The sequence below is a fragment of the Schistocerca gregaria genome, chromosome 3, assembly GCF_023897955.1.
Source record: "Schistocerca gregaria isolate iqSchGreg1 chromosome 3, iqSchGreg1.2, whole genome shotgun sequence".
Lineage (NCBI taxonomy): Eukaryota > Metazoa > Arthropoda > Insecta > Orthoptera > Acrididae > Schistocerca > Schistocerca gregaria.
In genome coordinates this window covers 618,491,715-618,518,561 of record NC_064922.1, presented here as the reverse complement: position 1 = coordinate 618,518,561, position 26,847 = coordinate 618,491,715, and the positions used below count along the sequence as shown (strand labels likewise).

At 42.5% G+C, this 26,847-nt stretch overlaps 1 protein-coding gene across 3 annotated transcripts in view; it reads left to right on the top strand.

Annotated features, from left to right (window-relative positions):
- The window catches only part of LOC126354881 (sodium-coupled monocarboxylate transporter 1), a 481,393-nt gene that overhangs the window by 372,846 nt on the left and 81,700 nt on the right, over nucleotides 1-26,847 (top strand). The gene's annotated exons all lie outside the window — the stretch shown is intronic.

Here is a 26,847-nt window from a genome sequence, read left to right as displayed (position 1 = left end):
TATTAGATACAGGCTCCCAGGTAGATGCCATTTTCCTTGACTTCCGGAAGGCGTTCGATAAAGTTCCGCACTGTCGCCTGATAAACAAAGTAAGAGCCTACGGAATATCAGACCAGCTGTGTGGCTGGATTGAAGAGTTTTTAGCAAACACAACACAGTATTTGTTCTCACACAATAAACTGAATTACTCCATTCACCTCTCCCGTTATTAATTCCTTTCACTTCGTGTCGACTCATAATGGTAATCTCAGACATTTAATTTATCTGAAAGACTCCAGCAGCATTTAAAGGCGAGAGTACCCCAATCCCATTTACGCAGAAAGACTACAATTGACACTGAATATACAGTGGATAACCTTACTGCGAATATACAGAACTTCATATTTATATTCATATTATAAATACTCCCCTCAGAGAGGCCTGGCATGTATCCCACACAAAACTAACAACTGTAAGGTGGGGTTGTTTAAGTCTGAAACATTAATAAAATCGTTGCAGACCAGCTTTCTGACGATCTCGATCATAGGTTTCGTTGTATTGTCAATTTGAACAACGTTGGGGCGCTGAACTACATGTTTCTTCACAACTATAAGAGAATTTTGGGCGGGGAAGGATAGCCACCCACATAACCTTAAAATGGCACGAAAAGTTTAATTAGGGATACATTAGAATAGCAGGAGACACTCAACAAAATAAGCAAATAACTGTCGTCAGCTGCTTTAATTTATGATTACAACACTTAATGGAAGGAAAATATACCACTGAACTACACAAAAACAGAATTGGGACCGATCTGTTTTCTGCGCACTTTCAAGAATCTGTTAACCTACGTTATCTTGCCCTTAAATGTGTTGAATGGTTACCTACCCCTGAAATTTCCCCTTGCCCTTTAAATGATACTACTGAGAGAGGTGACGCAGTAGTAACACACTTGACTCGCATTGGGTAGGGTGATAGTTGAAATACCAAATTTACGTTTCTGACGGGTTTTCTTAAATCGCCTGAACTTAAAGGTTTCCTTAAAAAAGGATACGGCCGATTCCCTTCATGAGCCATCGCTACTCAGCTGTGTTTCTAATTACGTCGACGGGAGGTTGAGCCCCGATTTTCTTCCTTCCCTTTTTTTTTTTTTTTTTTTTTTTTTTTTTTTTTTTTTTTTTTTTTTTTTTTTACTGACGTTGAGGATGGCATTTATCTCCCGCCTCACTTCACGCTGACAGTGACGTGTTTGGTCACGTGCAATGTCATTCAAAAGTGTTTGTTTTGCTATTCTTCTTCCTTGAGACTCGAATACTGTGTGAAAAATGTGCACGACACACATGCAGTCGGAACCACTACATCCCATACATTCCTAGGCACACCAAACCTTACAATGACGTGTCACAAGGGTAAATGTTTCAGTGATGTTCCATCACATGTTGTATACACTGGTTTTAAAATCTCGAAGGCTCCTTGGTTCACGGTCATTACCCTAAGTACTACTCATTTTTTTTCACCTATCTGACTACAAAGTAAGTAGCTTTACTTTTTGGACCTTATGTGGACAGATCGTGTATTTTTTGACAACAGGTAGACCAATCGAACTGATACATCAAGGACGCGTCACATTTTATGAGCAAACTAAATAGAATAATGGTGCAGCCAAAGGACACATTATTCAGCATCGACGTTGTCTCTCTATTTAGCATTTTATAGCGTAGTTCCGCTGAACATCGACATCATACTCCGCAAGCCATCTCGTGATGCTTGCCAGACAGTATTTCTGGTACCACTAACTGATCCCTCCTACCTTGTTCCACTTGAGAATGGGGAGTGGGAAGAATGATTGTCGGTAAGCCTCTGTATTGGCTATTATTTCTCGAATTTTCTTGTCCGCCATTACGTGAGATGTATGTTGGAGGATGTAATATACAATACATAACATGTATTCGCGTTTGCGAAGATGTGTATATGTGCGAAGGAACAATGTACATCGTATTTATGAACAACACAGCCACTGCTATATCGTATTTATCCGCCAACACTGGGCAAGCTACTTTCAGTAAAAATGTCTCCTCTTTAAGGGAATATACGTAATGAACGTACGAGTGCAGCTCGTTGATGCATGGTTCACAACATATGTAAGTGTGTCTGGACGTGAGTAAGGCGACCGGCCCCGATAAGCGTGAAATACGGATTCGAGTCCCAGTCCGATTGAAATTTTTATCGTCGTCATTCTGTTTACAGCTGGTTCTTCTCCATATGCGAATACATTTCATGTATTCCATAATGGCTGTAGTTGCCGCAGTGCATCGCATTTCTGAACAACACAGATACTACAATATGGAGTCAGACTCTTCCCGCAAAGCTCTCTCTCTCGAAATTTCAATAGTAAAACCTCTCCGTGATGCAGAACGCCTCTCTTGTAACGCCTGCCGAGTAAACGCTCTTCGTTGGATCTTCTCTGTCGCTTCTATCAGTCCTACCTGGTAAGCGTCCCATATTGATGTGCAATACTGAACAGTCGGTCGAACAAGTACCTTATAAACCACTTCCTTCATGGCTGAGTTACATTTCCTTAAGAATATTACTATGAATTTCAGTCTGGTATCGCTTGTTTTCTACTGTTTGTTTCATGTGGTAATTCCACTTAAAATCGATTTGGGCTGTTACTCCTAGTTATATTACGGTATATAGCGTTTCCAGCAATTTGTCATCATTTTGCGAAGTTGTACAGTAGTGGATATCTTTTCCTATGTATTCACAATATGTTTCATTTATTTACGTTCAGTGTCAACTGCCGGAGTCTGCACTATTCGCCGATCCTCAGCAGGTAGTTCTCCAGATGGGTACTGCCTTCTGGCGTTACTACTTTGTTGTAGGCAACCGCCTAGTCTGTGAACAGTCTTAGACGCGCAGAATGGCCGCTCGGTTTGTAGCGCCATGTTAAGGATTGCGCAGCCCCTCCCTCCGGAGGTTCGAGTCGCCCCCCGTGTGTGTGTGTGTGTGTGTGGGTGTGTGTGTGGGTGGGTGTGGGTGTTTTTGTTTTTGTTGTTGTTGTTAGCATAAGTTAGTTTAAGTAGCGTGGAAGTCTAGGACCGATGACCTCAGCAGTTTGGTCCCTTAGGAATTCACACACATCTGAACATTTTGAACAGTCTTAAACAGCATTCGACGCTGTCTACTACTTCATTTCTACAGATTGTAGCTTCTTTGGAGTACTCCGGGATCTTTAAGGCATTTGATTTTGTTCTGTTAAGAGCGACATATTGAGATCAATCCGCAAGGAAGTCTTGAATCCAATGGCAAACCTGGTCCGATACTTGATAAGCTCGTATTTTTTCTCTAAACGGCAGTGCGGGACTGTGAAATGCCTTCCTGAAGTCAAGGGACACAGCATCAACTTGAGCGCGTTACCTACAGCGTTGGGGCAGCTAAAGAGGCGTTTCGCTGCTGTTAGTATTCAGGTGTATGAATACTGTCTCATGAGCACATATTTGAAACGAGTGAGTTTTACGAACAGACTGATGAGGTGACAATTTACAGCCACCTAAGTTCTTTGTTGGCAAACTTCTACAGACAAAATATATGAACCAAAGGCGTTGCGAACTGCTAGCAAAAAGATGGATTTGTAGCTCCGATACATAGTAGACATGTTTTGGAGACGAGGCAAAAATCAGGTAATTTTTACAAATATAAGGTACAGGATTCAGCTTGGGGCATAGGGAGCATAATGCCAACACACACACACACACACACACACACACACACACACACACACACAAAATGTTTCTCAAAGAACATTCATTCTGTGTAGGACCTTTATATAACCTTCATAATGTACCTTTGTTCAAGTAAGTGCTTAACATACATAAGACGTTATGTATTCAGCTTAAGAATATTTCAGGTAACAGATACAGAACTACAGATCACTAGTTGTACGCCGCAAGTGATACATAGCTGTTTATTTATGTGATTCACGCTAGGAGATCCACATATACGTTTCCATTTAACGTTTAATCTATCCTTCTGTGAAACTTTCGAATGTACATAATTTTGTAGAAAGTATTCAAATTTTTGTATTTGGATTGTTTTCACACACATCCGTTCTGCACTTTTGCTTACATGTGAATGACGACATACATCTGAGGGCAGCCCGACACTTTACAGATACAATATTCACTGCACAAGAAAGTGTGTCGTATTCATTCTCGAGTCTCCTGTAGGCAATTGTTTAAGCAACTAGTCTTAATAACAACAGCTTCACAATACATTAACTCCACTTCTAAAACTATCGTTAGTTTATGTTCAAAATTTGAACACAAAAATAATGTCCACAAGTATAATGGTTCAGATGGCTCTGAGCACTATGGGACTCAACTTCTGAGGTCATCTGTCCCCTAGAACTTAGAACAACTTAAACCTAACTAACCTAAGGACATCACACACATCCATGCCCGAGTCAGGATTCGAACCTGCGACCGTAGTGGTCGCGCGGTTCCAGACTATAGCGCCTAGACCCGCTCGGCCACCCCGGCCGGCTCGATAAGTATAATACTAGAAATAAAAATCACCTCCATAAGATATTGGACCACCTCCCTAGTGCATTGAAGTTGTCGATGGATACTCAAATAAATCTAATAACAAATGGAAACCATTTTTGCCTGACAGTTTCTTCTACACATAGAATAATGTTTAATACACATTGACTCACGACAAGAGTGATGTATCCTGATAGCATGATCGGATGACAATGTAACTTCGAACAAGTACACACATAAGTGTCAGCAAATGGTCACCTCATCAGTCTCTTCGTAAAAGTCATTCCTCTGAAGTACGAGGTCGTGAGACAGTATTCATACACCTAAATTCTAACAGCAGCCAAACGTCAGTTTAGCTGCCCCAAGATTATGGAAAACGGCGCTCAGGTTGATGCTCCTTGATTTCAGGAAGGCATTTGACAGACCCACACTGACATTTAGTGAAAAAATACGAGCTTATCGAGCATCGGACCAAGTTTGCCTTTGGATTCAAGACTCCCTTGCAGATAGAAATGATGCAGTAGAAAGTGTCTGAAGCTCTTTAAGACTGTTTTCAGAGAGGTTAGAGACAATAAAGAGGCTTACCGATAAGGAAAAGCAGATGCCAGACTGAGATTTGTAGCAAGAATCTTCAGGACAAATACGTATATGAGAGAGAGAGAGAAGATCCAATGAAGAGCGGCGCATTTTGTCATGGAGTCGTTAATTTGGCGCGAGTCTTACCAAGATGCTCAACATACTCCATTGGCAGACGTTACAAGAGAGGCGTCGTACATCACGGAGAGGTTTACTGCTTATATTTCGAGGGAACGCTTCCTGGGAAGAGTTGGACAACATACTACTTCCTCCAATGTACATCTCGCGTAATAACCACGACGAGAAAATTCGAGAAGTTAAAAAATTTGAAATTTGTGGTAAGTTCCTATGGGACCAAACTGCTGAGGTCTTCGCCCCTAGGCTTACACATTACTTAATGTAACTTAAATTAACTTCTGCTAAGGACAACAAACAAACAAACATACCTGTGCCCGAGGGAGGACTTGAACCTGGGAACGGGGATCGGGAGCTACCCCGCCGCGAGAAATTAGAGACATGACCTGTGCGTAGACCTCTAATGCCACATACCTCCACAAACCTACCAACTGTCGCATTCCTGATACTCATAATCAGTGATGTATTTCGTTCCAAACATAGACAAACAAGCTATTACGCAGGCGACCACAATGTTTTGGTTCGCCAGTGTATGCTAGTGTGGCTAGGACAGGCTAAGGACGCTGCAGTTCTACGCAGCACGCGATCTTACCTCGCAGTGCAAGCGCGGAAGGGATCGCGAAAGATGACTTCCCTGACGGGCGTGCCGGCTTGCTGTTAATGTCATTAAATTTTTTGATGACGAAAAGGAAGAAAGAATGGAAATGCTGACGGCAAAACTGACAGAACTGAGTAAACCGATGGTCTGTAAATTAGGGCGGGAGGTGCACATTATTGAGTGGACTGGGATTCACGTATCTTTCCCAGAGAAAAAGAAATAAAGTACACACAGTGCATACCCGTTGACGATATGAATAAACGTGTTATTAGACAACAACTTCCGCGGTATTGTGAACAATACCACTGAACACCAACTTTGCAAAAATTCGATAGCTTTTATCTCGCACAAATTGCCTTCGCGGCTGCTTTGAGAAAGTTTTTAATCTAGGATTTGTTTTTAAAAGGTGCAGAATAAATGAGGTTCCTGTGTGGAGGTGAGGGTATAGTTTTGAGAAATGAACACTACATTACATTTTTACGGAAGAAAGTAGATCCAAAAACGAAACGGACAGTGGTTTATTCAGATGAAACATTTATACACATCACTCTCAGAATAAATGTTGTCACAGTGATAATGTGCGAAAAGTATAGTCAGACACAAGTACCCTTCAGTGTATGTACAAGTCGACAGTGGAAAGTCATAGGGGACTACAAGGAAACGAATTATCAAAACAACTGTTTTCTGTGTTGAGACTTACTGACAGATCCCTCATTAGGTAAATATATTGCCCATAAAAGCCAAAGTTCCGGCAGACAGTTTTAATATGTCTGAAAACTTAGAAACGGCGTGCGCTCCGCTCTAGAGTGAAAAACTCATTCTCGAAACAACGCCTACGCAATGAAAAAGCCTTTTATTCGCAATATCGCCGGCCGGTGTGGCCGAGCGGTTCTAGGCACTTCAGTCTGGAACCGCGCGACCGTTACGGTCCCAAGTTCGAATCCTGTCTTGGGTATGAATGTGTGTGATGTCCGTAGGTTAGCTAGGTTTAAGTAGTTCGAAGTTCTAGGGGACTGATGACCTGAGATGTTAAGTCTCATAGTGCTCAGAGCCATTTGAATCTTTTTTTTTTTTTTTTCGCAATATCCTTTCTTCCAGCAGTGTTAGTCTTCAAAAGTGTGGGAAGAGCTTCTGCGAACTTTGGGAAGCAGGAAAGGAGTACTGGTAGAATTGACTGGAGCTATGAAGGTGGATCTTGAGTCGTGCCTGGATAGCTCAGGCGGTAACAGCACTGCACGGGGAAGACAAGGTTCAGGGTTCGACTGCTGGTCTGAGACGGAGTTTTAATCTGTCACCAAGTTTCAAAAATACGCAATCCGCCACAGAGTAAGAGATTCATTCTGGATTATGTGTTGCTCGTCGGTTCTACTATAAACAACCTCCACGTGGGAATTCCTCTACAAACTTCTGAACGGTACCTCGTCGGCAAGCAGGACACCTCAAGCATTTTTCTACCCATTCTTATCCCGTCATCGTCGCATACCAATGTGAACTACAACTCGTGCGTCCGGGTGACCATGTATGGAAAGTCCAGTTTGTCTGCCCTGTGACGCGTGGTGTGCACACATACACGTATTGGTGGGAGGCTATTGTGACCCTTATCTACGAGGTCGTTCTGACTTACAAGTACAGCGTAACGCACAGCGCTCTAGCTTGCGAGACGGCAATGTAGCCAGGTCCGGGTCGAATCCGCGCGAATGATTATTAACCGCTAGCCTGAGAGTGGTTTTTAGATGGTTTCCCACGATCGGTTAGGCAAATGCTGGGCTGAAAACCCCAGAAAATACGACACACAAATTTCTATCCGCTGCTTTGATTCACTGTAGTTGATACGATTCCTGTCACCACCAAGTGGCTGCCTACGGCAGCTGGCTCCAACAAATCGCTGTGTTCCCTTAACACGGTTTGGCCTCGGGGTAATACAAGAAGTTCCCGATTATCAGGGTTAATGTAGACCCGAGACTGAAGCAGAAAAGAAGAATAATTCGATCTACACATGATGCTATTTACGTAGTCTTCTTCTTCGTCATCGTCATATTCGTATGTTGTCTCTACTGAAGTACATGAAGTGCATAATTACCAATGCGATTCACTTGTTCTTGGAAGCCTTTCCTCTACCTGCCGCTCTGAAGATCCTGTTGGTGAGCTTTTCTCAGCCCAGTCGCCTGTTCCTTAAATACTTTACGATGTCGCCTTTTCCTTGCATCCTTTACGATATCCTCTTGGTGTTGGTACAGCTCTTTGTCGCCGTCCCGTATCCTGTAGGAGTCTTCCTATTACGGATCCTAGCATCCTTCTCCTTCTTCTTCTTAATCTCCAGTTTCCTTAGCGGATCCTTCTTGGCCATTACAAGGCTCTCGGAACAGAAGGTTTTACTGCGATTTGTAGTGTCAGATTTTGAAGCTCTTGCAGTGGCACTTTGATGAGTAAATATTTCTGCTGCAGTGGTGAGACCTTTCAAATTTGGTGCGTATGGTGTCTGTGGCTAGTTGCTCGCTCTGGTTTACTGAGATCCCCTCTGTAGGTACTTGACTGCTGATGCTTTCCTAATGGTCGGCTTCTAGTGAGATGGTATATATATATATATATATATATATATATATATATATATATATATATATATATATATATATATATATATATATATATACTCATGGAAATTGAAATAAGAACACCGTGAATTCATTGTCCCAGGAAGGGGAAACTTTATTGACACATTCCTGGGGTCAGATACATCACATGATCACACTGACAGAACCACAGGCACATAGACACAGGCAACAGAGCATGCACAATGTCGGCACTAGTACAGTGTATATCCACCTTTCGCAGCAATGCAGGCTGCTATTCTCCCATGGAGACGATCGTAGAGATGCTGGATGTAGTCCTGTGGAACGGCTTTCCATGCCATTTCCACCTGGCGCCTCAGTTGGACCAGCGTTCGTGCTGGACGTGCAGACCGCGTGAGACGACGCTTCATCCAGTCCCAAACATGCTCAATGGGGGACAGATCCGGAGATCTTGCTGGCCAGGGTAGTTGACTTACACCTTCTAGAGCACGTTGGGTGGCACGGGATACATGCGGACGTGCATTGTCCTGTTGGAACAGCAAGTTCCCTTGCCGGTCTAGGAATGGTAGAACGATGGGTTCGATGACGGTTTGGATGTACCGTGCACTATTCAGTGTCCCCTCGACGATCACCAGAGGTGTACGGCCAGTGTAGGAGATCGCTCCCCACATCATGATGCCGGATGTTGGCCCTGTGTGCCTCGGTCGTATGCAGTCCTGACTGTGGAGACCTCACGCCCCACGTGTTGAGCAATTCGGCGGTACGTCCACCCGGCCTCCCGCATGCCCACTATACGCCCTCGCTCAAAGTCCGTCAACTGCAAATACGGTTCACGTTCACGCTGTAGCGGCATGCTACCAGTGTTAAAGACTGCGATGGAGCACCGTATGCCACGGCAAACTGGCTGACACTGACGGCGGCGGTGCACAAATGCTAGCGTCATTCGACGGCCAACACCGCGGTTCCTGGTGTGTCCGCTGTGCCGTGCGTGTGAACATTGCTTGTACAGCCCTCTCGCAGTGTCCGGAGCAAGTATGGTGGGTCTGACACACCGGTGTCAATGTGTTCTTTTTTCCATTTCCAGGAGTGTATAATGTGCGCGTGTGCGCCGGGAGGGTTCTTGATGTTGGTCCTGAACTTAGTTTTCTGTATGTTGCTCATCAAATCGCTCTTAACTGCTACACATAAAGGCTCTGCAGGTTGTAGGTAGTCTCCTCTATAATGTTCGCTATTTATTGCATTTATACAAGATTCATCATGCCACATTTCTAAGTCCACCCCATTATTTACACTTTACTCGCCACAGCGTGAATTACACTTAAACTCGTAGAGTTTCGTATTACTTGTTTTACATCACTTCTGGGAAATAATCGTCCAATCTTTTTCTGTTTCTGTTTTTCAGTCAGCTTTTCGCTGTCGACGGTTATCACTGTCAGTACAGTTAAAACATTGCTATGGTCAAACGAATGTTATCCTCCTTATTCTGCTACCCGATTAACGTGTTTCATGGCCTCGGTATGTGTAAAAAAGTTGACTTCCTCTTCGAAACACACTTTGCTCGTTATATCTGTCCGCAGCCCTTAACTGCTCAAATGATATTTAACCAATCAGAAATGTTTTCGTCATCTACGTCCTCACAACCACAAATGTTTCGCAAGACTTGTCAGAGGAGGAGCAGTAGCACGTTCCTTATTACTATGAACTCGGTAGACACTTACTAGCGGTGTGTGCTGCATCGACCCGGCCGGGGCACCGTGAGTCACAAGCACAATAGTGAAAAATGTTCGTTCTTAATTTGGTAGATATTTCAGCTCTTTCCTCTTGTTTAGAAAAGCACTGAACTGTGCACGATTGAGCCGCAAAACGGATAATCCACACATTTATAATCTGGAGCTGGGAGCTTGCTGTACACTGATTTCATGCATCTCGCCCACCCTGCTCTCGCGTGTCACGCCGACTGCCATTGGAAGATCTGCCGACATTACAGCCGCCAGGCACACAAAAGGCAGGAGTACGCTACGTGGGCAGGAGTACTCTCTCTGCAACAGAGCAGCTCGATCGAGTGCATTTAGCTGTAGCCAGTGAACACCAAATGATTTGTTATGGCATAACTGGAGTTCTAACTCTCATTCGCAGTATTTCTCATTGGGTCCATATGTTATCTAATCCTTAAGTGCGTCGTAGAGTAGTACTATTTTAAAAGCACTTACCAGTTCCATATTTTCAGGATATTTCACTTCTTGTCAATAAGTGAAATGAAATAAAAGCTAAACTGGACAAAATAGTTGGTCTCATAGCTGCGACAAGTACATCTTGGGAACTTATTCTATGTCACTGCCAAGGACGTAGCCAGGATTTTGTCAAAGGGGAGTGGGGGAATATGATTTGTTAAAGAGGACCATAAAAGGCTCGCGTTTTTCATTCTATTCTGAAAACTTATTTATTTATTGTATGTACATAGTTTGCTTTTGGAAAACCTTCATACAAATAGTATTTCGTTTATAAAACTGAGCAAGAAAAGCTTGTCTTTAAAAGGTGTGACATGTAATAAAAAATACCCAAATGTGCAATAAAATGTTTCTTTCATAAAGTAAAGAACAACCGCTTTCAGTCACAATCGCGGTTTTACTTCAATGTCCAATGCATGTGGGGACTCGTCCTCCGGTGCTTTAACACTCTACATCAATTTTTTTCCATGTCAGATTTAGGTTGATTCTGGTCCTTGTAAGATTACAATGGTATATTAGAAACTGGAAAATTGTGAATATAATATTACAAAACTAAGACAAATCGAAAGATAACTTAATGTTTCCCGTAGTGGATACATGGTTTTGAAGCATGGTATCGGTAAACATGTTTATGTGAATATCTACACATTATAGAAACGTGTATAAATGCACATAAATGTGCTTACTCATACTGAGCTTCAAAATCACGTAAGTTATTATTCTTCTTCTCCTTGGTTGGCTGTACAGTTCTTGAAGAACCTTGGACTCCTATATCACCTGCCTCCATTCTTCTCAGCCTTCCTTCTCCAGTTTCTTATTCCCATCGACTTTAGATCTTCTTCCTTATCGTCCAGCCACATTTTCCTGGGTCTGCCTCTTCTCCTTCTCTCGTCAGGTTTCCCCATGAAAATTTTCTTGACACTCCGAGTTTCTGGCATTCTCTGTACATGCCATGTGCATCTTATTCTTCCCTGCTTAATTTTAACAACAATATCCATCTGTCCAAAAAGTGTCTGTAGTTCTACATTTGCCCTTACTCTCCAGCCACCTTCCTCCCTCACTGTTCCAAAAAATCCTTCTCAGTATCTTTCTTTTGCATCTCAATAACCAGGTCTCCTCCTTTAACGTCAGTACCCAGCCTTCTGATCCATATGTTTCTATAGGTCTTGATATGGTCGTGTATATTTTGATTTTTATATACCTACTAATATTCATGAAATTAAATACATTCAGCAAAGGCAAAATAGTAACGATTTCCACTCGCTATCCTTTCTTGAATTTCTACTGCTACTTTATTGTCCTCCGTTATTACAGAACTTAAATATTTAAATGTTTTCACTCTTTCATAGTCTTTCCCACTCATTACTACTGATTTATTTGTCTGTTTATATTGGGCTCCCCCATCACCATATACTTTGTTTTGTTTACTTCTAAACCTACTTCTCTTGCTGCTTCCTCTAACGTATCGTAGTTCCCCTTTAGTGCCCTTACATTCCTTGCCATTAATGCTGCCACTTGAACTTGCCGACTAAGTATTGTTCCTCCTGGGTTTATCGGCATTTGCCGCATCACCTTTCCTAAAACTAAATTAAATAACATTGTAGAGATCACATCTCCCTGTCGTAGCCCCCTCCGTACATGAAATTCACCAGAAAGCTCTTGCTCTATTCTTACTTTGCACACTGTCGCTTTCATTGTCATTTTTGTTAAATTGATCAATTTTAATGTGATTTTAAATTCTTTCATGATCAGTATAATTTTCTTCCTGTGTAGGCTGTCGTACGCTTGCTTAAAATCAATGTAGAACTTATGTTGTTCGTTGTCGTACTCATAAAACTTCTCTAGCACTTGTATTAATAAAAGTATCTGATCCATCGTGGATCTGTTCCTTCTAAATCTAGCCCGATAGTCCCTCAATATCCCTTCTATCATCCCTTCAAGTCTGGAGGCTAAAAATTCTATTAACTAACTTATATGTTACGTCCAAGAGAGTGGTTCCACGATACTTACTACATTCTGACTTGTCGCCTTTTTATGTAACGGGCAGATAATTTCCACGTTCCAGTCCTTAGACATTACCTCCTTTATTCAAATTTCCTTTATCAATTCATGGACTTCCTCCTCCACTTTCTTTGCCCCATATTTTAACAATTCAGCCTCTATGCCGTCTTCTCCTGCTGCTTTATTATTTTTTTAGGCTCTTGACAACATTCTTCACTTCCTCTTCCAGATCCTCTACATCTAACTCTGATTCTAATTCTGAGTCCTGTTCCCTCTCATTCTCAATCACGGTTCCTTCTTCTTTACCCCTTTCTTTCCCGCCAAGCAGTTGGGTACAATATTTTTGCAACCTTCCTAGGACTTTGCTTTTGTATCCAATTAGATTTCCGTCCTTACCCTTATAGAAAACTGCTCGAGGTTGGTAACCTTTCTTCAGATCTCTTGTTCTTTCATAGAACCTTCTGATGTCTTTATTGTCTCCGACTTCGTCCAGCTGCTCTATCCTTCTCCTTTGCCTTTTCTTTGCCCTACAAAGTTTATCGACTCTTTTCCTCTTTTCTCTGTAATCTTCTGCCGCTAACCTCCTGTTCCTTTGCAAAAGTTATTTTTCTATGTGTCTTAATTTTGTAAACTTATATTCACAAGAATTAACCTAAATCTGATAAAGGAAAAAACTTATGTAGGCTGTTAAAGTATCTGAAGATGTGTCCTCAAGTATCGGAATGCACCGCACATTGAAATAAAATTACGACTGTTACTGAATGCGGTAGTTCTTTATTTTACGAAAGTGTTACAGACACGAAGAAACACTGAGAGCTATGGATAAAATTATGTGAATTATTTCTTTATTTTGCAATATGATAACGTCACTCTATTACCAAACGATCTAAAATTCGGATGTATTGTATTGCCTCACTGCTAACGAAACACAGCTTGCATTATAAAGTGCACTATTGCAGAGCAGAAGAGCCTTGTGTTGAAAAACTTATAAAGTTAAAGGGTTCAAATATTTTTTGATAACAGCTATCTTTCTCCTGTAATCTTGTATTTAACTTTACGACTTATCTAAAACCAGCTCAGAATTTCTTCAGTACATCATAGCATCCCGAGTTCCTGAGTTCAGACTCAAATTTTATTAAAGTATCTTTCATTACATTAAAATTCTTTAGTTTTCTTACGTGACCAAGAACTTTTTTTAAATTACTATTTCAACAGTCCATTGTATCAAATGAATTTATTTATATGGCTCAAATGGTTCAAATGGATCTGAGCACTATGGGACTTAACTTCTAAGGTCATCAGTCCCCTAGAACTTAGACCACTCAAACTTAACTAACCTAAGGACATCACACACATCCATGCCCGAGGCAGGATTCGAACCTGCGACCGTAGCGGTCGCGCGGTTCCAGACTGTAGCGCTTAGAACCGTTCGGCCACACTGGCCGGCTGAATTTATTTATAAAACAAAACAGGATTCACTGATACTATGAGCTACAGTTTTGGGATCCTTACATTGATTCATGCATTAATTTCAACTTGACTTGTAATGTATGCGGCCTCATAAATGAGTTTGTATTTATCCATGATAATACGGTTATCAAACCTTTTATCATATTAAACTCCTCTACTATGTACAGTACACGTTGTCAGTTATCTGACTTTTATATATAAAGACGTTGAAGTCTGACGGTTGGACTCACTGTTCCAAGGATATTAAGAATAAAACCTTTCACAACAGAAGATCGTTTTTGTATAAAGCTCGAAGACACGATACAGAGCTGCTCCACAAGTGAGCCATCTTTACGCACAGAAACTTAACACAAAATGACAATTCCCCAGCCGCCTTCCATTGTAAATATAGCTTTTTGTGTCAGGAGTCTTCAAAGAGATGTTCGGCTCGGCCTTCGATCCAGCTCTTTCCGTTTAAGCAGATAGGCTGCCTCTTTAAAGGAATTGGAATATGACATGCAAGAAAGGGATCCGAAATGAATTAGCTAAAGCCTGTAGTAAGGGACCAACTCCTGCATTTGGTTGAAATGGAAATGAGAAACCACAGGGAAGTATATGCACGATTGCCGTCAGATGGATTCGAACCACCTCGCCCCCTCGAATGCAGAGACTGCTAGCTCAGCACCTCACTGCGCAGAGTTACCCTGATCTGTGAAAAATGTAAGGGAAAAAACTGGTTGTTGTACATTGTTTTCAAAGAAAATAAAATGCCTCGCAACAAAAGGTAGAACTCTTATGTTCCATCAGTTGTGCTTGTTTGTCATTTGATAGCGCATAAATGCATGCGTTTTAAGATTTGACTGTGTAGGGAATTCTTGGTTTCAGTTATTGCAGTATTTAAGAGCGTAAATAGATTTGGGACGAAAGGGGGGGGGGGGGGGGTTGCAGGACGCAATCGCCTCGAACGAATTGAAGCAGCTCGCGGAAAGATCTTTTAGAAAGGAACGAACTATAAAATATGTTGTCATCGCATACCCCTTCTGCTCTCCACAAACTCTTCCCCATTTTTCCTTATCAGAACTGATTTTCATAACTGAGAACAGCCGTGATGATCACATTTGGGCTAATAACGACAGAATGTTTAGCAATTTTTTTTTGAAGATACGCAACCATCGCCGTTTGGGCGATATTTTTGTTGATCAAAGAGATTTTTGGGCGACACAGGCAAATCAAAGTGCATATCTATGGCACTGACTTTTGTTTAATGTTATTTGTAATGATGTTCACTACTCCAGAGCAACGAATACTTTTCTACTCAACGATGAATTACCCCAGAATATGATGCCGTACGAAAGCAGTGAATGAAAATAGGCATAGTAAGCTAATTTACTGAGATACGTATCACCGAAATTTGCAATAACCCTAATAGCATACGTAGCTGAACTCAGACATTTCAGCAGACCATCAATGTGTTGCTTCCAGTTTAGCTTCTCATCAATGGACACACCTAAAAAATTTGAAAATTCTGCCTTAGCTACAGACTTCTATTCAAAGTCTATATTTATTACTGAAGTTGTGCCATTTACTGTACGGAACTGTATATACTGTGTTTTATCAAAATTTAAAGAGAGTTTGTTTTCTGAGAACCATTTCCATTTAATAATTTTGTGAAAAACATCATTTACAATTACATCACTTAGTTCTTGGTTTTTGGATGTTATTACAATACTTGTATCATCAGCAAAAAGAACTAACTTTGCATCTTCATCAATGTGAAATGGTAAGACATTAATGTATATTAAGAACAGTAAAGGACCTAAGACCGAACCCTGTGGGACCCCGTATTTGATAGCCCCCCAGTTTGAGGAATCAGCTATTGTTTTAACATTACATGAACCACTTATTCCAACTTTCTGCATTCTTCCAGTTAAGTATGAATTAAACCATTCGTGCACTGCCTCACTCAAACCATAATGATTTAGCTTATGTAAAAGAATTCCATGATTTACACAATCGCCGGACGCGGTGGTCTCGAGGTCCTAGGCGCGCAGTCCGGAACCGTGCGACTGGTACGGTCGCAGGTTCGAATCCTGCCTCGGGCATGGATGTATGTGATGTCCTTAGATTAGTTAGGTTTAAGTAGTTCTAAGTTCTAGGGGACTAATGACCACATCAGTTGAGTCCCATAGTGCTCAGAGCCATTTGAACCATTTACACAATCAAAGGCCTTTGAGAGATCACAAAAAAGCATCTTGGCCTCTGATCTCATGAGTCTGATTAAAATCTGTTCCAGAAATATCTGAGGTACCCACCGATAACTCATCTTGGGGTACTTCGCGTTAGTAGCCGATCACGTTAGCTGTTTGACTGTAGATGGCAGAGTCTTCAAAAGTAAATAATGAACACGAGAGAAGACTAATGATTACAGAAAACAGTAACAAGAACAATTTTAGCTTTAAAGTACAGTGAGGTACATGAACAACCTGCTGCGCTGCCGACAACTGTCATCATATTCACAGCAGAGAACTAATGGCCACCGAGAGGAAACACTGATACAATACACGTCCTGTCCTACAAAACGTTTCCGGTACGCATATGACTGCGGTTACTTTTTATCTCTGTTTTCGTTTATTCTTATTTTCACTCGCTTTGTATTATTTCAACTATTGCCATTAGGGAAATATCGCTTTCACACCCTGACGCACTTACGAAATAATGAAGTATCTGCACCAACATAGCCACTATTTCGAATGAACGTAGTCTGAACATCACATCAGAGACAGTAAAACCAAATGAACAAATGAAAAATTTCTTTTTACTGCGTTGTAAGTACCTGAAGTTTAATACATTAGTGAGGAAGAACCAATACGCAAAGAAGTGGAATACGGAAGTACTAAGGAATGACGAGATGCGGTTGAAGTTCTCTAAGGCTATAGATACAGCAATAAGGAATAACTGAGCAGGGAGTACAGTTGAAGAGGAATGGACATCGCTAAAAACGACCATCACAGACGTTGGGAACGAAAACACAGGTACAAAGAAGGTAACTGCAAAGAAACCATAGGTAACAGAAGAAATACTTCAATTGATCGATGAAAGGAGGAAGTACAAAAATGTTCCGGAAAACTCAGGAATACAGAAATACAAGTCGCTGAGGAATAAAATAAATAGGAAGTGCAGGCAAGGTAAGACGATATGGCTGCAGGACATCGAAAAAGAAATGATTATCGTAAGGACAGACTCAGCACACAGGAAAGTAAAAAAAAAGGGGGGGGGGTGATAACATGAGAGCAACGGGAATTCCAGTGTTAAATGCAGAGGAGAGAGCGGATAGGTGGAAAGAATACACTGAAAGCCTCTACGAGGGAGAAGATTTGTCTGATGTGATAGAAGAAGAAGCAAGAGTCGAGTTAGAAGAGTTAGGGGATCCAGTATTAGAATCATAATTTAAAAGAGCTTTTGAGAACTTAAGATCAAATAAGGCAGAAGGGTTAGACAACATTCCATCAGAATTTCTAAAATCATTGGGGGAAGTCGCAACAAAACGACTATTCACGTTGGTGTGTAGAATCTATCTGACTTTCGGAAAAGCATCATCTTAACAGCTCATGCATCCAAGTTGCTTACAAGAATAATACACAGAAGAATGGAAAAGAAAATCAAGGATGCGATAGAATACGATAAGTTTGGCTATATGAAAGGTAAAGGCACGAGACAGGCAATTCTGACGTTGCTGTTAGTAATGAAAGCATGACTAAAAAAAAGCGCTCGACAACGTAAAATTGTGCAAGATGTTCGAGATTCTGAAAAAAGTAGAGGGAAGGTATAATGAGAGACGGGTCATACACAATTTGTACAACACCCAAGAAGTAATAACAAGAGTGGACAACCAAGAACGAAGTGCTCGTATTAAAAAGAGTGTAAGACAAGGATGTAGCCTTTCGCCCCTACTGTTCAATTTGTACATCGACGAAGCAATGATGGAAATAAAAGAAAGGTTCAGGAGTGGAATTAAAGGTGAAAGGACATCAATGATATGATTCGCTGTTGACATTGCTTTCTTGTGTGAAAGTGAAGAAGAATTACATGACCTGAACGGAATGAACAGTCTAATGAGTATAGAGTATGGATTGAGAGTAAATCGAAGAAAGACGAAGGTTATGAGAAGTAGTAGAAATAAGAACAGCGAGAAACTTAACATCAGGATTGATGATCACGAAGTAGTAAAAGTTAAGGAATTCTGCTACCTAGGCAGTAAAATAACCAATCACGGACGGAGCAAGGAGAACATCAAAAGCAGACTAGCAATGGCAGAAAGGGCATTCCTGTCCAAGAGAAGTACACTAATATCAAATATCGGCCTTAATTTGAGGAAGAAATTTCTGGAAACGTCTGGAGTACAGACGTGGTAGTGAAATGTGGACTGTGGGAAAGCCGGAACAGAAGAGAATCTAAGAAACTGAGATGTCGTGTTACAGACGAATGTTGAAAATTAGGTGGACTGATAGGTAAGGAATGAGGTGGTTCTGCGCAGAATCTGAGAGGAAAGGAACATGGAGAAAACACAGATACGGAAAAGGAACAGGATGATAGGACATCTGTTAAGACATAAGGGCTTGACTTCCATGGTACTAGAGGGAACTATGGATGGCAAAATCTGTAGAGGAAGACAGAGATTGGAATACATCCAGTCCAGAAAATAATTGAGGACGTGGGTTGCAAGTGCTACTCTGAGATGAAGAGGTTAGCACAGGAGAGGAATTCGTAGCGGACCGCATCAAACCAACCAGAAGACCCCCCTCCCCAAAAAAAGTACCTGTGTGTACCATATAGCTTAGTCTTACGTGAAATATGATAGAGGGCCATATATAACGTGTTAAACAAGCCGCGACAGACTACGGTGCTAATAAAACGCAAGAACAGCGCGTGTATATGCAGTTGGTTTTATAATTTATTACGTCATGTTTTAGACCAGAATTTTTGACTATTCAACACCTCCCCACAGATATATTTCTACGTTAACATAGTGTGACACGTTGAATATTGACAAGCAGCAATTTTATTCTAACATATCTTTACGATCTCTTCAATTTATATTTTTACTGTGTACAAAGCTAGATATACAGGAGGGTTATAATTAAACTTCCGCTACTTGAGCCTCTTTAGAAGGAAAACTATTTACCGTATGCGTACCCAAATTTACCGGAGTGAAGTGCACTGCAGGATTTGCGCTGTTAGTAGTGTTGCTGTCATGACTTACAATTAGGCGCCGGTAATGGTTCAAATGGCTCTGAGCACTATGGGACTTAACTTCTGAGGTCATCAGTCCCCTAGAACTTAGAACTCCTTAAACCTAACCAACCTAAGTTCTAGGGAACTGTTGACCTCAGAAGTTAAGACCCATAGTGCTCAGAGCCATTTGAACCATTTTTGTTCGTGCCAACTTTCGCTACAAATATTTCAGTATTTTAAAATATATACATCTCCTAGATTATTAGGTTTTAAGAATGTGATTCTCACTCTGCATCGGAGTGTGCGCTGATATGAAACTTCCTTTGCAAAGGTCCCGAGTTCGAGTCTCGGTCCGGCACACAGTTTTAATCTGCCAGGAAGTTTCATATTAGGTTTTAGTTTGATTGTTGAAATACCATTTATAGAATTTGTCTAGTGTATTACAGAACTCTGATTGTTTCTGCTTATCATCGCTACTACTACCACAACATGCAACTCTTGTTTCTATGTGCAACATATTCCAGGATGTATGATGATAGCGATATCCGAAACGCCTAACATTGGAATAAACCAGTTCACTTGCACCCAGTCAATGACGTTTTCCTCAGCGACCTGTACAGCATTTTAAAGAGTGGACATATTTTTCAACGTGGCGGCATACCTCGTTATTTATTCATGTCGCAGCTATGTTACTTGCTGATACTGTCACTTACAAAAAAAGTAAGCTGAAGGTCACCCTATGAAACAGCGACCATGACTTCCTTTACTGATCGTCTTCTGCCACCAGACGAAAAACAATGCCCTTTTCGAGCGAATTCTTTAACCAGCTGGAATGAGTTTTACACTCCTCTCTCTGTCATATCAGGGGCAACTATTCGGATATCATCCTTGCATCCTCTTTGTTACCCCAAATTTTCCTCCATCGTTTGTAAGTTATTGCCACGACAGTCGAGTTGTGCTGCAACTCACTGACTGTGACATGTCTGTCCGCACGAATGAACTCGTACACTCAGTAACGATTATTCGCCTCGGAGGTCGCGCCATTTGTCTCTAATGCTGGCTTTCCTTTATGTAAGCTAGTTCATCCATCCATGGACACTGCTTTCGTCAGTGGGGTGATATCAGTAGGGTACACAGTGAGCATTCTTCTATGCATTGTCGGACATCCTGCGCCAGCGTGCTGCTCCTGTATCAATTCTATTATTACGAACGAAACACAGTCCAGTCCACGTTTTATTTTTTATAGTATTGGGTTTCCGTCGGGTGAAATAATCTTCAGTTTGAACTATATGTGCAGTTACGATCGATATATATCAATTTAACTATGTTCCAGCAGTTTTTGCACTACATTCAGTAAGATCATCACCCAACACGTTTTTGTTTGATGCAGATAACAGACCACATGTGATTCCACTAAGATCCGCTTTCAATGGATATTCAGTAAGTAATATAGGTGAAAAGCAACCTTACAGATACACATCATTATATCAAAAAAATATTTGATGTTTCGAACATACTTGTTCATTTATTAGATTCGGAGATCTGAGAAAGACATGCTTAGAAATTTTTAACTCTTCCAATAAATTCAGTTCCTCGTCTTTGTCGGCCACGTGAAGGATCTTAAGGTTTTCTAAATCTGGGAGCCGATGGCCAGAGCCGGCCGCGGTGGTCTCGCGGTTCTAGGCGCGCAGTCCGGAACCGTGGGACTGCTACGGTCGCAGGTTCGAATCCTGCCTCGGGCATGGATGTGTGTGATGTCCTTACGTTAGTTAGGTTTAAGTAGTTCCAAGGTCTAGGGGACTAATGACCACAGCAGTTGAGTTCCATAGTGCTCAGAGCCATTTGAACCATTTGAACCGATGGCCAGAAAATTTGAGGTGCTTGGCAAAGGGGAAAAATTTCATGTTTGAAACCTCGGTTACGACCAGGAAGAACTTTATCGGCGATGTAACGAACTGGCTGTGGCTATACGGCTATTACCTCCCGGTTCTATGGAGGCTTTTAATTATTTTCGACGCCTTGGTCACGATTAGCAATAGTTTTTATAGGTAAGCGTAGTTATGGTGCAATATTTTATGAGTCGAAATTTATAGGCCTCACCACCTGCTGAAACACAAATGTGGCCTTGTGCTCCATAGTCCAATCGACGTTCGTATTCCTTCTATTGTTTTTAATTTATTGTTGTCTTTAATAACAGTTTATACTTGTGCCAGTTTGTAACTTACCCAGAATGTCTGATGATGCCTAGAACACGCGAAACGCGTCACAAGTGAAGATTAAATAAATCTATCTTGTTCAACCAACAAATAAACAGCAGAATGGGTTGCTCTTGAGAATTCAGTGACTTCGGATGTAAATTAGTCATTGGATGTCAGAGGAATAAGAAATCCGTCAGTAACATTTCAACTCTTCTAAAGCTGCCAAAGTCAACTGTTAGAGATGTGACTGTGAAGTGGAAACGCGAAGGAACAACCACAGCGATACATGGACCAGGCAGATCCGCTGTACTGACGGACAGAGTCTGTTGAATATTACGGAGTGTGATTGTAAAAAATCGTATGAAATGAGCGGAAGGACTCACTTGTAAGTCCGAAATTGTTACGAGCAGACCAACTAGCATAAAGACTGTGCGAAGGAGTTAAAAAGAATGGGATGCAACGGTCGAGCAGCTCCTCATAAGCCATACATTTCTGGACTCAGTGCTAAGCGACGCTTGTAGTAGTGTAAAGAGCGACGCCACACTAGTGGACAACGGGAAACGAGAGATGAACCATGCTATACCCTGGAGAACCATCTTGTGTAGTATCAAGTGTGAAGTACTGAGGAAGTGGTGGTACGGTTTCAGGGAGTTTTTCGTGGTTAGGGTGCTTACCCTTTATTGTGCTTAACAGGACGCCAATGGCGAAGGATACGAACCCACTGTGTACTGCATACAACAAAGGAACAGTTCGGAGACGATGTTTGTTTGTATCAGCATGACAGTTCACCGAATAATGTAGCAGCATCTTCTGAGGAAACAGCTTGCGGACAACATCATTCCTAAAATGTTCAAGATAATTCTCATTTATTGTTTGGTCTCAGTTTCACATTTGAATTAGATTACATCTTTCAATCACCAGGATCATCTTCAGGTCTAAATCAAAGTAAAACTAAATATGTACCATCTAATTTTTACAATAAGTAGAAAAAAGGAATGTACATAAATGTAGAACTTACCTAAGAAATTTCGTCAGCAACCCGTCTAATTAGAACGACATATAATAGTGCTGAGTTTGGCAACTGCGATCAGTATTATACACTCCTGGAAATTGAAATAAGAACACCGTGAATTCATTGTCCCAGGAAGGGGAAACTTTAGTGACACATTCCTGGGGTCAGAAACATCACATGATCACACTGACAGAACCACAGGCACATAGACACAGACAACAGAGCACGCACAATGTCGGTACTAGTACAGTGTATATCCACCTTTCGCAGCTATGCAGGCTGCTATTCTCCCATGGAGACGATCGTAGAGATGCTGGATGTAGTCCTGTGGAACGGCTTGCCATGCCATTTCCACCTGGCGCCTCAGTTGGACCAGCGTTCGTGCTGGACGTGCAGACCGCGTGAGACAACGCTTCATCCAGTCCCAAACATGCTCAATGGGGGACAGATCCGGAGATCTTGCTGGCCAGGGTAGTTGACTTACACCTTCTAGAGCACGTTGGGTGGCACGGGATACATGCGGACGTGCATTGTCCTGTTGGAACAGCAAGTTCCCTTGCCGGTCTAGGAATGATAGAACGATGGGTTCGATGACGGTTTGGATGTACCGTGCACTATTCAGTGTCCCCTCGACGATCACCAGAGGTGTACGGCCAGTGTAAGAGATCGCTCGCCACACCATGATGCCGGGTGTTGGCCCTGTGTGCCTCGGTCGTATGCAGTCCTGATTGTGGCGCTCACCTCCACGGCGCGAAACACGCATACGACCATCATTGGCACCAAGGCATCGCTGAAGACGACACGTCTCCATTGGTCCCTCCATTCACGCCTGTCGCGACATCACTGGAGGCGGGCTGCACGATGTTGGGGCGTGAGCGGAAGACGGCCTAACGGTGTGCGGGACCGTAGCCCAGCTTCATGGAGACGGTTGCGAATGGTCCTCGCCGATACCCCAGGAGCAACAGTGTCCCTAATTTGCTGGGAAGTGGCGGTGCGGTCCCCTACGGCACTGCGTAGGATCCTACGATCTTGGCGTGCATCCGTGCGTCGCTGCGGTCCGGTCCCAGGTCGACGGGCACGTGCATCTTCCGCCGACCACTGGCGACAACATCGACGTACTGTGGAGACCTCACGCCCCACGTGTTGAGCAATTCGGCGGTACGTCCACCCGGCCTCCCGCATGCCCACTATACGCCCTCGATCAAAGTCCGTCAACTGCACATACGGTTCACGTCCACGCTGTCGCGGCATGCTACCAGTGTTAAAGACTGCGATGGAGCTCCGTATGCCATTGCAAACTGGCTGACACTGACGGCGGCGGTGCAGAAATGCTGCGCAGCTAGCGCCATTCGACGGCCAACACCGCGGTTCCTGGTGTGTCCGCTGTGCCGTGCGTGTGATCATTGCTTGTACAGCCCTCTCGCAGTGTCCGGAGCAAGTATGGTGGGTCTGACACACTGGTGTCAGTGTGTTCTTTTTTCCATTTCCAGGAGTGTAAATAGGTACATGCTGGGTGTAAGGGAGAGTAGGGCAGGGGGAAGGGCAATTGGAGTGGGACGATTGCGAGAGAGTAAAGGGAGCTGGGAGGGGAAGATGAGAATGTCATGGCTTTAGAACTATTGGTAAAATTATAAAAGGTATAATTATGTAAAATTCTCATTAAAAAAACTATACTGAGGGGACAAAAGTCATAGGATGCCACCTAATGACATGTGGACCTCGTTTTGCCGGGTGTGATGCAGCAGTTCGACGGGGCATAAACTCAACAAGTCGTATGAAGTCCGCTGCAGAAATACTAAGCCGTGTTACTCTATAGCCGTCTATGCAAAACTATTGCCCGTTTTACTGATGCGTGCTAGAGAGTTACACATAGATCCTGAAAATAGTGAAATGGCTGGCGCTCGAAATAGACTCAAATTATCTCTCGAAAATCTACTTACAAAGTTTCAATAACCATGTTTACATGAGGAATCTACATGAGGAACATCATCGGTATCTACTACATCATCTTACGTACAGGGGTTTGACAAAAGTATGGAAACGGCACGAGGAATGCGTGCTTGAATATAAACGCAGATACTAGACAAGGCTGCAGGTTGCGCTGTTGTATTTACTCACGAACGGCACCTGCATAATCACCACAATACGTTGCAAACGTCAGTCGTAGTCAGAATGCGGTTGTGAGAGCATCATACTGGAGCCAAGTGAGTTCGAACATGAGCAACTTGTCTCGTGCGGTGTGTGCTTCCGTAAGCAAGCAGCCGAAGTATTTTGTTCAAATAGTTCAAATGGCTCTAAGCACTATGGGACTTAACATCTGAGGTCATCAGTCCCCTAGACTTAGAACTACTTAAACCTGACTAACATAACGACATCACACACATCCATGCCCGAGACAGGATTAGAACCTGCGACCGTAGCAGCAGCGCGGTTCCGGACTGAAGCGCCTAGAACCGCTCGGTCACAGCAACCGGCAAGTATTTTGTGTTTTAAGAGGCACCATACCGAGGATTTATACCTTATAGAGGAAAAGAGGAAAACATTATCCATTGAGTCACAAGCGGGCGAAATAGTGTGCTCAGCAATCGTGAAGACGATCATGGAAGAGGTCTGTGATGAAAAATAAGAGGACGTAAGCTGCAATAGTCACTGCAGAACTGAACGTCTCACTCGCGAACCCTGTCGACAGTAAAATAACTCCACAATCGGAAAACTGCAGGCCGAGTTGGAATGTCAGAACCGTTGATGAGTCTCTCAAATGCTCGTTACAGGGAAACGAAGTGCCGAAGCCATGAGACCTATAACAACGAAAGAAAGTCATTTGGTCGGGTGAGTCTCGTTGCACATTGTATCTAATTTCTAATCGAATTTGTCTCCCAAGGGTGAAATATGGCGAGGGTCCGCTAATGATTCGGGCGTCCATGTCATGACATTCCACGGGTCCCATGGTTAGCCTACAGAGCTGCATTACTGCCAAGACTATTTTGGCTGATCAGTTCAGTCCTGCGGTACAATGACCTTTACCCGATGGCGATGCTGTGTTCCGAGACTACAGGGCCCATGTTCACACAGCTCGCGTCCCCTAAGACTGTTGTGAGGACGAGGATTAGTTGTAGCATCTCACGTGGCCACCAAAGTCACCAGATTTCAATGTTAATGAGCTTTTGTTGTTTGGTTGAGAGAAAAGTGTGCGTAATCGCTTTTCACTTCCTCCATTGTTGCCTTAACTTGCCACTATTTTTGCAGGAAGCATGATATACGATTGCACTGAAAACGATACAAGACCTATATTTATCCATTCCAGACGGCTGGAAGCTGTTTTGATTTCCAATTGTTTTCCCGCACCGTGTTAGGCATGGTAATGTGATTTTTAGTGTTCTCATATTTTTTCCATCCCCTGTATCACTCGAATAGGCATCGTGAACGCAAGATTAGTCTTCTCACCAGTTTTGACGCTACACGAGAGCGAAATCTTCCCCAATGCCAACCTCTTCCTCTCAGAGTAGCATTTGCAGCCTAAGTAATTAATTATTTGCTATATGTATTCCAATGTTTGCTATCTGTGTCTTCCCTTACAGTTTTTAATCTCCTCCGTTCAGTCTAATACCATTGAAGCTATAACCTTATGTCTCAACATATGTCCTATCGTCCTATCCATTCTCCCATATTTTCCTTCCTTCAACGAGGACCACATCATTATCTTATCCGTCCATCTGATATTCGACGTTCTTCTCTACCACCACTTCTCAAATGCTTCAGTTCTCTTCTGTTCTGTGGACTCGCATTCGGGAGGACGACGGTTCATTCCCGTCTCCGGTCATCCTGATTTAGGTTTTCCGTGATTTCCCTAAATCGTTTCAGGCAAATGCCGGGATGGTTCCATTGAAAGGGCACGGCCGAATTCCTTCCCAATCCTTCCATAACCCGAGCTTGCGCTCCGTCTTTAATGATCTCGTTGTCGGCGGGACGTTAAACACTACCCACCACCACCACCACCACCACCACCACCACCACCATCTTCTGTTCTGGAGTTGCCACGTTATAATTATCGTCCACTTTATAAAGTCTAACTCCGTCATGAAATTAAAGCAGCCTTGTTCAGCATTTAACTAACTCAGCTACTGTACAGCCTACATCTACATTTCGTAAATCATTCACCTGTTCATTTTCTTGTTGAGATTTCTGTCATAAAGATACCTTCCAACAGACATTCACTATCAGCGGCGCCGACAGATTAGTGCTGTAGGCCAACACACAATCGCTTGTCTCGTAAAAACCCTTGACGTGGAACACTACGGCACATCCGACTTTATGGCAGTTCGCACCGC